This window comes from Oryzias latipes, chromosome 20, assembly GCF_002234675.1.
Source record: "Oryzias latipes chromosome 20, ASM223467v1".
NCBI lineage: Eukaryota > Metazoa > Chordata > Actinopteri > Beloniformes > Adrianichthyidae > Oryzias > Oryzias latipes.
In genome coordinates, this window is record NC_019878.2 from 14,283,447 (window position 1) to 14,297,210 (window position 13,764).

The following is a 13,764-nucleotide window of genomic DNA, read 5'->3' on the forward strand; positions in this document are numbered from 1 at the left end:
ACGGATTACAATGTTCTTGCTTTCTCAGTTTTTAATGAAAAAATAAAAAAAGAACAAAAAATAAATAAAAAAGGAACATAAGGAAGCAGGGATTTTTAAAACATAAATGATATGACATGATTTCAGTGAAGTTTCAGATGAAGTCTGATCTTACAGGCTTAACATATTCTGTCCATATAGACCAAGTAGCGTAAAAGACATCCAGCCGTATTTGTAATGAGTGCGAGATTCTTTCCATTATACAAATTCGTTGTACCACATCAATCCAGTCCTCTGTCGTTGCTTGCTCAGGTTTAAGCCATTTTCTGGTTATTGCTTTCTTACTGGCTGCCAGTAGAATGTAGAGCAGTTTCTTATTTTTGTTGTCTAGGCCATCAATTTTACTCAAAAACAGACTTTCAAAGGACAAGGGGAAAACAATAAAAAAAATACATTTTGCAGATGTTCATGTATGTCAGACCAATACTTATTGATAACTACACAGTCCCAAAATCCAAAAAGTTATTTTATCGCATAGTCTGATGAGTTGTCTTCAACCTTTTTCAAGCCAAGGACTGGTTCAATATCAGACAATATTTTAATAGACCGGCCTGTATGAGGTGCCAATTTTTCTTTAGCCTATAGTTTTGTTTAAAATTTGGGGGTAACATTTTTTTTTCATTTGCAGCTGGTTTAAACTTTATTTGTGCTCAGTAGGAACCTTAAAATGTGCTACAGCAACCTTCAGCCTAGTCCAACTTTTAAGGTGTAATGGGTCATGGTCACTAAAACTGGTAGTTTCTATAATGAATGAGAATGTAGCATGTAAGCAACTTTATTAGCAGCAGGTGAGGTCTGGAAATTCGAGTTGTTTTCCAAAATAAAACTTTCTTCGGAACCGGAATAGAAATTCAATGGAAAAAATGACCAGTCCTAGTCTATGACCTGGAGGTTGAGGATCACTAATTTACACTACTTGTTTCTCCCTTACCCAGATCTTTTAATAATTGTCTATGTACAAAACAATGTATTGAACCTAGTCTTTAAAATTTAAAGCTTGTAAGTGACAAAAGTTTGATGGCACTTGAAATGTAGGACTCTTTATAGCGTTTGACTGCCAGATGACGGATATTTGTCCTACAACCCCTGCCATTTCTATCTTCTTACGCTGTGGGGAGCAGAACAAGTTATTTCCCAAATGCTAACCAAGATTAGATCAAGAACCACCCTGGCAGCATTAAGCCTAAAGTGCGGTATGTATTTGTTAATGTGTACGGTTGGTAAAACCACCAGAGAATCTGAGTTAAATAAAAGCAGGTCGTCCCATCCATCCGTCTCTTCCCATCACTGGAGATGACAGGAAAAGTGCTGACATTGCCTCCTTGCTAAATTGAATTTGAGATATAATACATTCCTGTTTTAATGTGAGTTGTAAATCATGTGTGAACAACCAACAGTCACTCACTTTCTGTTTCTGTGGATCAGTGGGAGGGCAGATGAATGAACGAGAGTTTGATGTGATTTGATATAAATCTGCCTTTTTTTTTTTGTATTGCACTCAGCCAAACATGAGTACACAGAGAAGTACACGTCTAATCCTGTCAGGAAACCTCTGACAGTATCGCGCACACTTCTCGGTGAAGTGCACAACCTGAGTTGTTTTAAAACTTCAAAGCAGCAGAAGCCGAACACTGTCTTCTGTTGGAAGTTCCAAAACAAAACTGCTGTTGCACTTTGAAAGTCCTACCGCTCTTTTTATATCACCCATGAATCAGCATACCAAGGCGGTTTCTACTGCAGCCACTTCAGGAAAAATCCAGAAAGCAACTTTCTTTCCAGACAAAGTCCTCCGACTGTCTCTGCTCGCCGCCACTCTTTGCACCATAAGGAGGGGTGACTTCTTTCTTTAGTGGTAAAAAATGATTGTAATACGGCTCCATGGCAAAATAGCTGAGGTTATATACACAGCAAACAAGGTATAGTCAGGACCATAAATATTTGGACAGAGACACATTCTTTCTAATTTAGTTTCTGTACATTACCACAGTGAATTTTAAATAAAACAACTCAGATGCCATTGAAGTGCAGACTTTCAGCTTTTATTCCTTGGGTTGAACAAAAAGATTGCATAACAATGTGAAAAACTAAAGCAATTTTTAAATACAATCCCTTCATTTCATGGGCTTGACTGCCAGATGTCGGCAAGCCCATTTTATCGCATAGTGTCCCAGTGCCACTAGCAGCCATGCACGCCCAGGCCATCACACTGCCTCCACAGTGTTTTACTGATGATGTTGTGTGCTTTGGATCATGAGCTTCTCCACGCCTTCTCCATACTTTTCTATTGCCATCATTCTGGTAGAGGTTGATTTTGGTTTCCTCTGTCCAAAGAATGTTTTTCTAGAACTGTGCTGGCTCTTTTAGATACTTTTTAGCAAAGTCCGATCTGGCCTTCCTATTCTTAAGGGTTATGAGTGGCTTGCATCTTGCAGTGTACCCTCTGTATCTGGTTTCATGCAGTCTTCTTTTTATGGTAGACTTGGATATTGATACGCCTGCCTCCTGGAGAGTGTTGTTCACTTGGTTGGCTATTGTGAACAGGTTCCTCTTCACCATGGAATTGATTCTGCGATCATCAACACTGTTGTCTTCTGTGGACGTTCAGGTCTTTTTGCGTTGCTGAGTTCACCAGTGCTTTCTTTCTTTCTCAGGACGTACCACACTGTTGATTTTGCCACTCCTAATACTGTAGCAATTTCTCACATGTTTTTTTTTCTGCTTTCTCCGCTTAATGATGGCTCCTTTCACTTGCATGGAGAGCTCCTTTGACCGCATGTTGTCTGTTAACAGCAAAATCCTCAAAATGCAAGCACGAGTCCTCTAATCAACTCCAGGCCTTTTATCTGCTTCACTCATAATGACATAACAATTAGAAAGAAGGTGTCTCTGCCCAAATATTTATGGTCCTTACTGTATATAAAACAGTAAATTGCTGTATGCAATTCCAATTCACTCGTAATTTATCATATATTTCTGACTTATGGGTTGCTCTGGAGTATACGTAGCAGATGCCAAAAAATGCCTAAAAATGAATTTAAAAATAATATATATTATTTGCACTTTTGGGAGAAATTTAACAAAATATGGGACCAAGAGCAGACATTTAATTTTGAAAGGCAAATCATAATCCCAGAATAGATAATAATATACTGAATAAATGTGTCCTTAACCGTAGCACATTGATGCTTATTAGGCTTCATAAAACATAGAAGGAATCGTATGTTAGTGCAGCATATGAACAATTTTTAAGATAACCATAGCTTGCTAACAAGTCAAATATACTCTTTACAACTCCAGAAATCCCTGAGTCTGTTGAATTCTTCATCCTCCTTTTTTTTTTTTTTTAGAAAACCTCCACCAAGCCCGGCGTAGTGCTACGTTCATACCAGGCTCGAGTGACCGCTTTTAATAAAGAGTCTATGTTAACACAAACATGTGCGCCTTTTGGCTTCCGCTTTCTAAACTCTTGCATTCACACGTCACTATTAACAATGATTAATAATAATAACAATATCAAACAGCTAATGTAACCTTAATAATAAGACTCAAAAAAGGCTGCCACCTGCTTTAACACAATGAGGTTAGCGAGGACAGAAAGAGACACAAATGAGCATGCAAAAAGTTGGAAAAAAAAACTGTTGTTTTGGGACACACATACAAGTTAATTTTTGAATGTTTAGCCCTAGAGGGTATTTTTACTCAGAAACTTAGCAAAAAATACTGCAGTCCTTTTTTAAAATTTTATTTATTATATTTACTGTTTTATCCAGGTTGCAATGATCACCAGTGTTTAGTTCATTTAACAGAGATATCCCCTTAAGCTGAAGTGGAGTCATGATCTTTGACCTTTCACTTGGCATCCCTTTTCTAAGAAACAAAGCTATGTAAACACCAACGGCAAAACCCAATTTGATTTTTAAACAGCAGTGTATTGTGGCATTCCATATCCTAGTTATTGAGAGGTAACAGATCATTTAACTGAATTCAGGACTGTTTTAAAATTTTAGGGATGAAAAACCTTCTAGGTAATTCATTTGTACTAAAGCACCAATGAACATATGAGAATTATGTTGTACTTGTTTTTCAAATATTGCAGTACAACAGACGGCGAATATTAAGGTAATCTGAACTCACTTGGACTAAAGGACCATAGATTAGTTTGATTACCTTTTAACTACTTAACCTTTAATCTATTAGCTGCAAAAGGTCAAACACTTTACAACAAAAAACGCCAAAACCACACAGAGAGCTGCAGCTATTGGTATTGATTTGCCTTTAAAGTAAATCAGCACCACACACTAGTTTCCAGCCAGTTTGGTTTGTGAAAAATGTTATAATTTGACAGCACACAACAAAAACACATTTGAACTACTAGTACTTGGTGGATAATGACATATATGAAGATTCTTTGGCTCTTGGCTTTGTGTCTTGGTTGCATCCAGAAAAATCAATGAGCTCAATTAAACTAAAGTAGCAAGATCTGTTAACATCCCAAACTGATGTTCTGACAGCAAAAATACACATCAACATTTCTCTCAATAAAAACGCTGGATTTGAACATCCTAACCTCTTGGAGATTTTTTGTTAAACTTGCAACAAACATATTAGCGATAAAAGATATTTGTGCCCGAGCTGCAGAGACAAATATTTTTTTTGGGTGTTAAGAAATATGGTCTTAACATCCTCCGCATGTGCTGTTACTGAGTATCTTTCCCCATGTTGTGATAATTACTGCAGGCAGGGAAATCAAAAAAGAAGCTGAAATGTGATGCGGACACAGTTTTACTGGCTTTCATTCCTCTCAATAGAGTTTTTGAAAACAGGCTGAAGTCTTTCACTGGAGGAAGCATCTCCTTCATGCAGGAGAATCTTCTAGAGATGATGTCTGTAGTGTAATTGTAAATTTTCTAGAGGTGTAACGTTTCATTTTAACGATGCTTCGATTCATACCACAAATGGAGGTTTTCGATAAAATTGATATTAGTTCATTTTGAACAATCCCATTCTTTGACCTAAAATCGATCCAGAACATCTTTAGACAAAACTTCAACTACTGTGACTCAGACATAAATACCTGGGTACTAAAGTGCAGCTGAAGATTTCCATTTCCTGCAAGATAATCAAGTGTAAATTAAATATGTGTACAAATAAACAAGAAAACAAAAATAAATGGCAAATCCATTCACATTTTCATAAAGTTCAGCCCACTGGCTAAATCATTTTTGGTGCCCTCATATGTGTGTCTTCCGCTGTGATGGCACATGGTCCTTTTTGCATTATTGTAAACTAAACCTACCCTTCCTCAATCCAAATAAATTTTCCAATATTAATGAGATCCATTTATTTTATTTTGAAATTATTTAATATAGATCGATTCAATAAACAAGTTGTGTCAAACAGATGTATCAGGTGGGATTGCAGGGATATTAATCAATTCTTCGATTGAACTGATTTATTATTTACACTCCTAATATATTAGGTGCATGTGAAAGTCTTTTAGTGCTATTGAATTTTAGAGAATTACTTTTAATAATGTTTCCTTTTTAAATAAAATATTTGTTGTAATAAAAAGAGGACAAGAAAGCCATTTCATCAAATTGGAACAAGATGTCTTCTTATGATGTCAATAAATGTAGCTGACAGTTTTAACACAGAGGTTATGGAGCTGCACCAAATGTTTTAAAAGGTCCAAAATCTATTAAGAGATCCTTCTGAAAAAACCTTGTTGTCCTCTGTGTGGGTCATTGGCTTTGTGGGTTGCATCTGTTGACATATCTGGGCTTAAATGGCTCCCTAGGTTTTCCTACATTCTCATCAATTTGGATGGGACTGGAGAAACTGTGTCAAGATGAAACAAAACGGCAGTAGATTTCATTTAGTTTCAGAATTTTTCTTGAGTCCTTGATGAATGAAAATCTCATGGTTGAAAAAAACATACTGATAAAAACTGTAACTGGACTGAGTGACTGTGACGTTACCCCTAGAAAATGAAAAAAGCTCCAACTAAATGAAGTCAATTTATTCACCTTTTTTTCGCTGTACGGATGTCGCCATGTTTTAAGCAGAAATTGTCGGTAAGCTGTCATTAGTCCCAGTCTGTCCGAGTCAGCATTTCTATGGCAACCACTGTTGCCAGTCAGGAGTAAGCTTGGTGGAAGACCACACCCCCACCACTAAAAGTGGGCTTGGGAGAAACTGTCAACTGCTTTGAATGTTTCCACGTGAGATCAGCTACTTTTTTGGGGGGGAATCTGATTGGTCAGTCTATAACTTAACTTGCACTACAGAAAACAATTTATAATGAAAAGAAAAATTAAGATTTACAAGAACATGTAAAAAAAAAAAAGTATCAGAGCAAGAACGGTTATTCTGTCTAATAGAATGACTGAGTAATAGCTATTTATTTCTCAATAGAAGTCTGAGGGATTTTGGCTTTTTGGGACCAGTGGGCACTTCCTGTTTCGAACACAAGGGAGGCGGCGCCACTCAGTCCAGTTTTCATATACAGTCAATGGTCAAAACAAAGAAAAGGTATGAGTTTATTATATAACATAATGCTACAATATGAACCAAATGTTTAAAATTACTCTAAATTTGTATGTTTTTAAAAATGTGATTTAAAAAAAAAAAAAGCTTTTCATTGGATGCAAAAATCGATGCATTACCAAAGCATGTTGTTTATGTTGTTTTGCATGTAGATTTTTATATTTGTTCAGTGTAAAGATTTGTACATTTTCAATGTTTGCCATTTGTCGTTATATGGAAATATAAATTTCACTTGAGCACAGGTGTTAGCTCACCTTTGCACTAATAGTTTGCATGATTGAACTAATGAAATATTTCACACTAGTTGTTTTAAAGGCATAAGTATGCGTGTGTGAACACTATCTGTTTTGTGTACATGTTGACATGTGGACATTTTTGCAGCTAGCAGGTGTGTTGATAATATTTGAGTGTGTGTGAACAGGCCCCGCCCTTTTTGTACTACATTTGAACCTTACCGTAATGATAAACAACCAGTAAACTTGCTGCTCTATGCTGCTTCATGGTCTTATCCCCCCCTCCTATTATCACCCTCCTACCCCCCCCCCCCTCTCTAAAATCCCTCTTTCTTCTTCCCGTCTTTCCTTTCCCGTCTGGTCCAACACCAACGTTTTTCAAACATGATTGAAATTAATAAAGTTTGGCCTCAATTACAAAAGGGGTTTATTCAGACATACCTTTGGTTTGTCTGAAGATTAATAACCCCTGTTGTTAAAGTAAAATATGTCCAACACAAGAGGCCCTCAGCTCTCATCTGCATGCCCAGCTGTTGGACAGGACAAGTTAAAAAAAATAAAATAAAATATATATATATATATATATATATACATTTAAACAACTTTTTATGCATTCCATACCTCTAGAGGCAGAAAATATATGCCCAAAAATGTTTTAAATATAGAAAATAGAATATTGTTGCAGTGTTTAGCTGTAGCCTGTATTGATGCATATTTTTGATTACATTCAAACAGACCCATTAACACATTTTTAGTGTTGTAAATGATAAGGAAGTGAGTAAAACACCCAGTGGTGATATTTTTCACTTCTTTCCATTACTCTGCAGCCTTTTTTCCACATGAGCTGGTCTGAATAGATTTTACACAAAAAAGGGTTAAAATGGTTTTTAAAGCAAAGTGGTTCTCGACACTTTCAGCACACGTGTGTGAGTGTGTGTCTCTTGCAACACAAAATGAGCCACTCTTAAGAAGCATTTATCATGATTAGTCTTTCATCAGTGGACCAGAGGAGGCTTTTAATATCTCTGGCAGTCATTCCCTGCTTTTTCCCCCCATCATGATTCTTTTTTTTGGTCCCAACTCTTCTAGTTTCAGTGTTTTAAAAAGAAAATCTCTTTATTAAAAACCTTTAGAAGTTCACGAATGACTTTCCCCGTCACTACTTGACATAACATCATCATTTGATTTCATCTTTTGGACAGGACTCATCAACCTCTTTTGTCAGTGATGACAAAAATAAGGATTAAAAACCTGTTTATGCCATTTTCTAGCTTTATTCCATAGTCCGAGTGAATTCTCGATTCTGATTGGCTGCTGGGTGTGCATTAAAAAGTGATAACACACAGGGATAATGAACACCTAAAAAGAAGTTCCGGTCACATAGCTTAAATGTTCTATATAATTGCGGTAGCTTCTTTAAAACAAACTTTAGCTTCATCATCTGGACAAAAACACACAGTAAGAGGTGAACTTTCTCTCTGAACTGATGCTTTATTTATACACATCGTGATGATCAGCATTTATATCGCTTTCCTGCGGTCAAGATCGGAGCGGCGCATTGCCACGTTACTGTGACAACGCGCCGCACCACATAACAGTCAGTTTTTTGTGAAAACAGCAATCTAAACTGAAAAAAGAACAGGAATAAAGTACTAAAAACTGGTTGAATATTTATTTCTTTTGTAGGTGGCCATGGTATGCATTATTGGAAGCAACCATCCTCCGCCTTGGTCGGGTGGTTCAGGCTTCCACGGCATGCTTTAATTTCTGATAATGCACACTTGAAGGCCATTAACCTTTACTTAATGCACAACAGTGACCTGGTTTCCAGCCCTCCACTCAAAAGAGCCTCGTCTTCCTTTTGATCTTTTTTCAAAACTGGGGGATGGTTTGAGAGAGGTTTGCTCTCCATCTGAAACTGAAAGTGAGCCGACTATGTGTTGGCAACCCAAACGATTATTAAAGTGCACCCTCAAGTAATGGAAGGTGCCCCGTCTTTTCCCACATAAATGCAGGCCTTTGGAACAATTTTACCAGCTCTGACCCGTGAATTTTCCTATAACCACACAACATTTTCTAACTTCACTTTTGATCTCGGGGGAAGACAAAGAGGGAGCAGAACAAATGCCTGACAGTGGTTCTGTTCCTTTCTTGGGAGGCTGAGAAAATCAAGTGCAGTGTTCAGTTTGATCCTGTCGCTGCAGTCGACGGCTAAAGGGTACTCTATAAGAGGCTTTATTTCAGCTGTGGTTCTGTTGTCTGTGGGATTTTTCTTTAAATGCTAAAGGAAAGGCAAAGATAGTAGGAGCTTGCAGATGGATCGAAATTCCTTTTTTCCTCTCAGAGGACAAAAAAACACCCCTAAAAACATCAATTCTTGTTTGATTTTACCTTATGGTGCTTGGTTTTCTAACAACAAAAGACACTGAACGCTCGCGGCATACAATATGAAGTCTCTAAAAAACATAAATCCACACAAATTTACACAACAGCACATGGATGTGTGTGCTTTTCTTTGTTCCTTTTAGTCCTTACTACAAGGTGTCCTTCCTCAGTGTTTGAAAAACTTTACGCGTCAGCGCCAGTTTGTTTGTTGCTTGTTTAATAAAATGTTTGATGGTACGAGAGCATGTCCTGTCCAACTATAGCTGCAAGAGTAACAGGCTGGGTAACAGATTGTCCAGACAATTGCTTTTAACAAGCTGGGAGGAAAGTAGGCCAGAAATACTTGCGTCTCGCCTCAACGATCCATTCCACCTCAATACATATTTTCTTTTTCTCTACATTATGTATAAGTGGAGCTTCTGTCCCAGAACACAAATTCACACACCAGTGTGTACAAGCAGAAGTTGCATTATGGTTACCAGTAATGGAGAGAAAGAAGGTATTTTATTACAATTAATTAAGTTTGATTTTATAAAAACATTTGGCTCATGATTCAAACAGTTAATTGTGCTTCAAACTTACAGCTTACCTTTTCAATTCAATTACAATAAATAGAAAAAAATACAGCTTTTTTTGAAAACAACAACCCACTGAAACCTAGGGATGCAATGATTCATATTCTACAAGATTCCATTCCGAACTCACTTTTTTGTGTTAGAATTTTGTTTACATACAGTATATGACTTGGGTATTACAAAACAAAAACAAAAAACCCTCAAAATTCAGAAAAATCCTTTTTTTAATTTGCTATGAAACAAATAACAATGTTCATTTGTATAGCTCATTTTGTGCATGAAGAAAATCAAAGTGCTTATAAAAAAATGAAAATACATATTTTAAAGAAATATTAAAGGGTTGGTTATTGAAAAATTATAAGAAAGTAAAAAAGACATTAATTTATGGTAAGCCTAGTAGTAACCGTGCAGAAAGCTAATCAAATGCAGCTGAAAACAAGCTATTAGTTGGCTTATTTTAAGCCTGGCACAATAAATATATAATAAATCATCCTTAAATCTAGCACAAGACCTTTGTTTGACACTTTCAACAGAAGCATATGCAAACGTGTGCAGTAGAAATGTACTTTCTCCATGGTTCAGGTCAATGGTGTAACATATAGTTCGATTTTAAACCGAGAATTGGTTATTAATCATTAGTAAAAACACAGATTACAAAGAAAAATAAATTAAATAGATATAACATTTTTAATTATAAATCCAAATCAAAGAATATGTTTATTTGTAGACAAAATAAATCAAAATGTAACCACTTAGCATAATGCACTTGCCAAATATGCAAACTTTTTGTTTGAATATTTGGCAAATTTCTCGCAAACTTCTGTTCAAACTTTTTCATAGACGTGATGTCTGTAAATGGGCCACACAGTGTAATAAATACTGTAATCGTCTAATAGTTATGAATTTTTATATGCAAATATTTTCATACAGATCAGCCCAGTATGATCTAATTCAGAGCTAGTTTAGAAAGACCATGATGATGGCTGATAGTGGAGTCTACAAAATGCAAGGATGATTGATGGCATGCAGAACCTCAAGCCACCAAGAAACAAAATTTATCTGTTACTGACTTTTAGATCCCAATGATATGACAGACAGTTCCGTATGTGTAAAAATATTTATGTGACAACAACGATGTGTTTTAAAGAAGACAAGTAAACACAAAAGACGAAGAAGAGGCACTGGTGGATTGTGAGGCAGGGTGGTAGAGTGTTTTCTCTATTTTGTTCTACCTGACAAAACAGGAAAATTAGTTATTGACTTGTGAATAATGTTTTTCGTCTGTGCTAACACAGACATAATGGTGCTGGACAAACCAACACCACCATAAACACACATGCACACAAACATAGACGGATTTAACTTTCTCCCTTCATACTTATGTCTGCATTTGCCCATTTCTTAAGTTACTTTCCATCGGGAATTAGTGCAGCACAAATTAAATTGAAAAGATGGTAAGTGAAGATAGCATTTGATCTGAGAGCACATGTGAAGTGCTTTATGAGAGCAAAGAATAACCTTCATTTGAGTCATGTAGTGAATCATAAACCTCTGAGCTTTTCATTGTCCAGCAGGCAGTTAATATTGAAAAGGCTTCTGCTGAGCACAGTTACATGGTGAAGGCAGAACAAGGGCTTTACTAATGACACCAGTGGAGTTCATTCAGTACCGCACCAGAAAAAGAAAAAAAACACCTTTAATTAGAATGCCGGTGAATAGCAAAAAAATAAATAAAAAAATACACGCTCATGCGGAAAATTAATAAAAGACATCAATTGACCGATAATTATTCTTCCAGCACTTTGACGACCTCTTGACAACCTAAACACAAAACTTGTTCTTTATGAAGGCAATTAGCAAAAAAGAAAACGTTCTGGATGCCGAGACAGTTAAAATAATAATAAGTAAGACTTTGTTGTGGTTAGAAGTTGTGGTTAGAAGTATTCAAACTACACACATGATGAATGTGCAATGCATGCAAAGATTGAAAAGCTAAGTTAATGGATGATATTTCTTGGAAATAGTTGAGTTGAGTAGAACATCTGATATGAAATTTAATATCAGGTCTGTAAATAAAAGACAAAAATAAAAGACAAACAAAATCGAACACAGAATCAGAAATGTTGTTACTTTTAAAGACCTAGTTCAATGAAAATTGTGTATTTAACAAGTTCTTGTTGCATTTCTCTGATGATGGAGGGCATGTACAAATAAAATTAAACTTAAAATAAAGCTTCTGAGTATTTGATTAAAAAAGATATATTAATATTTAAGACATAGAAAATGGACAATCTCTCTGCTTAACACCAATATGATGAATCCACTTGTAGACGACTACGTTCCTGTACTTTTTTGCTTTCCTCGTCTGGCCTGGCATCTGGGTCAAAACTGTACAGCTGGATAGCTTCTATATTGCTTGCCATCTTTGTTGCAATGGTAATGTTGGGGATGTGAGGTATCGAGAGAGCATGTAAAACAGCCAGGTGATGGGATGTGGGGGCGGGGTTGCTCTGTGCCAGTGGTCCCAACACAGAGGCATATTCCTCATTTCATATTTTTATTGTCACTCTGCAGAAAGAGTGTCTTCAAAATTGACAGATTATTTTTTTCTCTAATTTTGGCTAAAAGAATATGTAATACTAATTAAAAGATCCATGGGAAAGCCTTTACAGTATATCAAATGATGATCAAAGTGTTTATTTAAATGTTTAGAACAAGTACAACCAAAAGACTGGATCCATTTTAAGACACGCAGCCAACCCAAGCTGCAAAAGCTGCACAGGTGTGAACTACTTCAAAGAATAAATCCAAATAACACAACGTTCTGCTGTATCTTAAGGAACATCTTAGTTCTAGCATATTTATCTCCAGAACAAAATTTGTGCTGCTCCAACCACTTGCAGAATAAAGTCTAAGTTCTGAGAAAGCCTAATAGATGGGATCACAAGAGCACCAACTTCCTTTAACTTATACGATCACGACATAACAGTCTGTTCCTCTCAACTAAAGGCCTGCATTCACACTTTTAAAGGTAAATAAAGTGACTAAAGTTGATTGTTTTTTTTCAATCTACTATCATCTCTTTCTGGAAGTAAATTACAGCTCAGCACATTTCTGTATTCTGTCCGTGGAGTCACTCTTTCCTCTGAAATATTGGGAAGAAAAAAAAATCTGTCAATGTTTTAGCCTTTTCCAAAATCAAGCAAGCGTGTGCAAATGAGCAGTATGTAGAAACTAAAAGGAAATGATGACAACCAAGTGAGTGCTGATGAGTCAGTTTATTTTGATCCAGTTTTCACTGAAATTGCCGTTAAAAGAGGAGACCCTGTGCCATTCTGCATGGCTTCTTTTCATTATGCATAAGAATAGCTAAACTAAAAGCTAATGGATAACAGATACAATAAATGGCAGCAATTGTGTTTGAAAATGTTGCCCGGGTTTAACCGACACTCACTCGTTATTCTGTTAGTGTTTTCCTATGTAGGGCAGATTAATGAGAGCCTCACTATCCTAAGATCTGAAAAAGATTTCGATGCTTTGGCCCAATGTGGAATACCTGATCAAACAGATGATTACTTTGCTTTTAAACAATAAATAATTGATGGGATTCTCTTGTCACAAGTTTGACTGCAAAGTTTTCAAGCTATTCTATTAGAAATCTCTCTAGAGGTACTGATGGAAAAAAAACATTGCAGGCTTGAAATAGAAAACCATGGAGATGAGACAATGTAATAATCCATAGCTACAATTTTACTAAGCGTGGAAAAGTCATATCTATATTATGATGTCAAGAAAAAGAATCTGTTGTTTACTTCATTAGGTCTCTGCGCAGCTATTATCAAACATGAAGCGTGAATAAATTAGCTTCATATTTTTGTTATTTTAATACTGAAGTGAAGTGGAACTGTGTTCATCAAGCTGCTTAAGCAGAGGGTCATCAAGACACTTAATTTAGCTGCTTAAACTGAAGGGCTTAAATGTCAAAT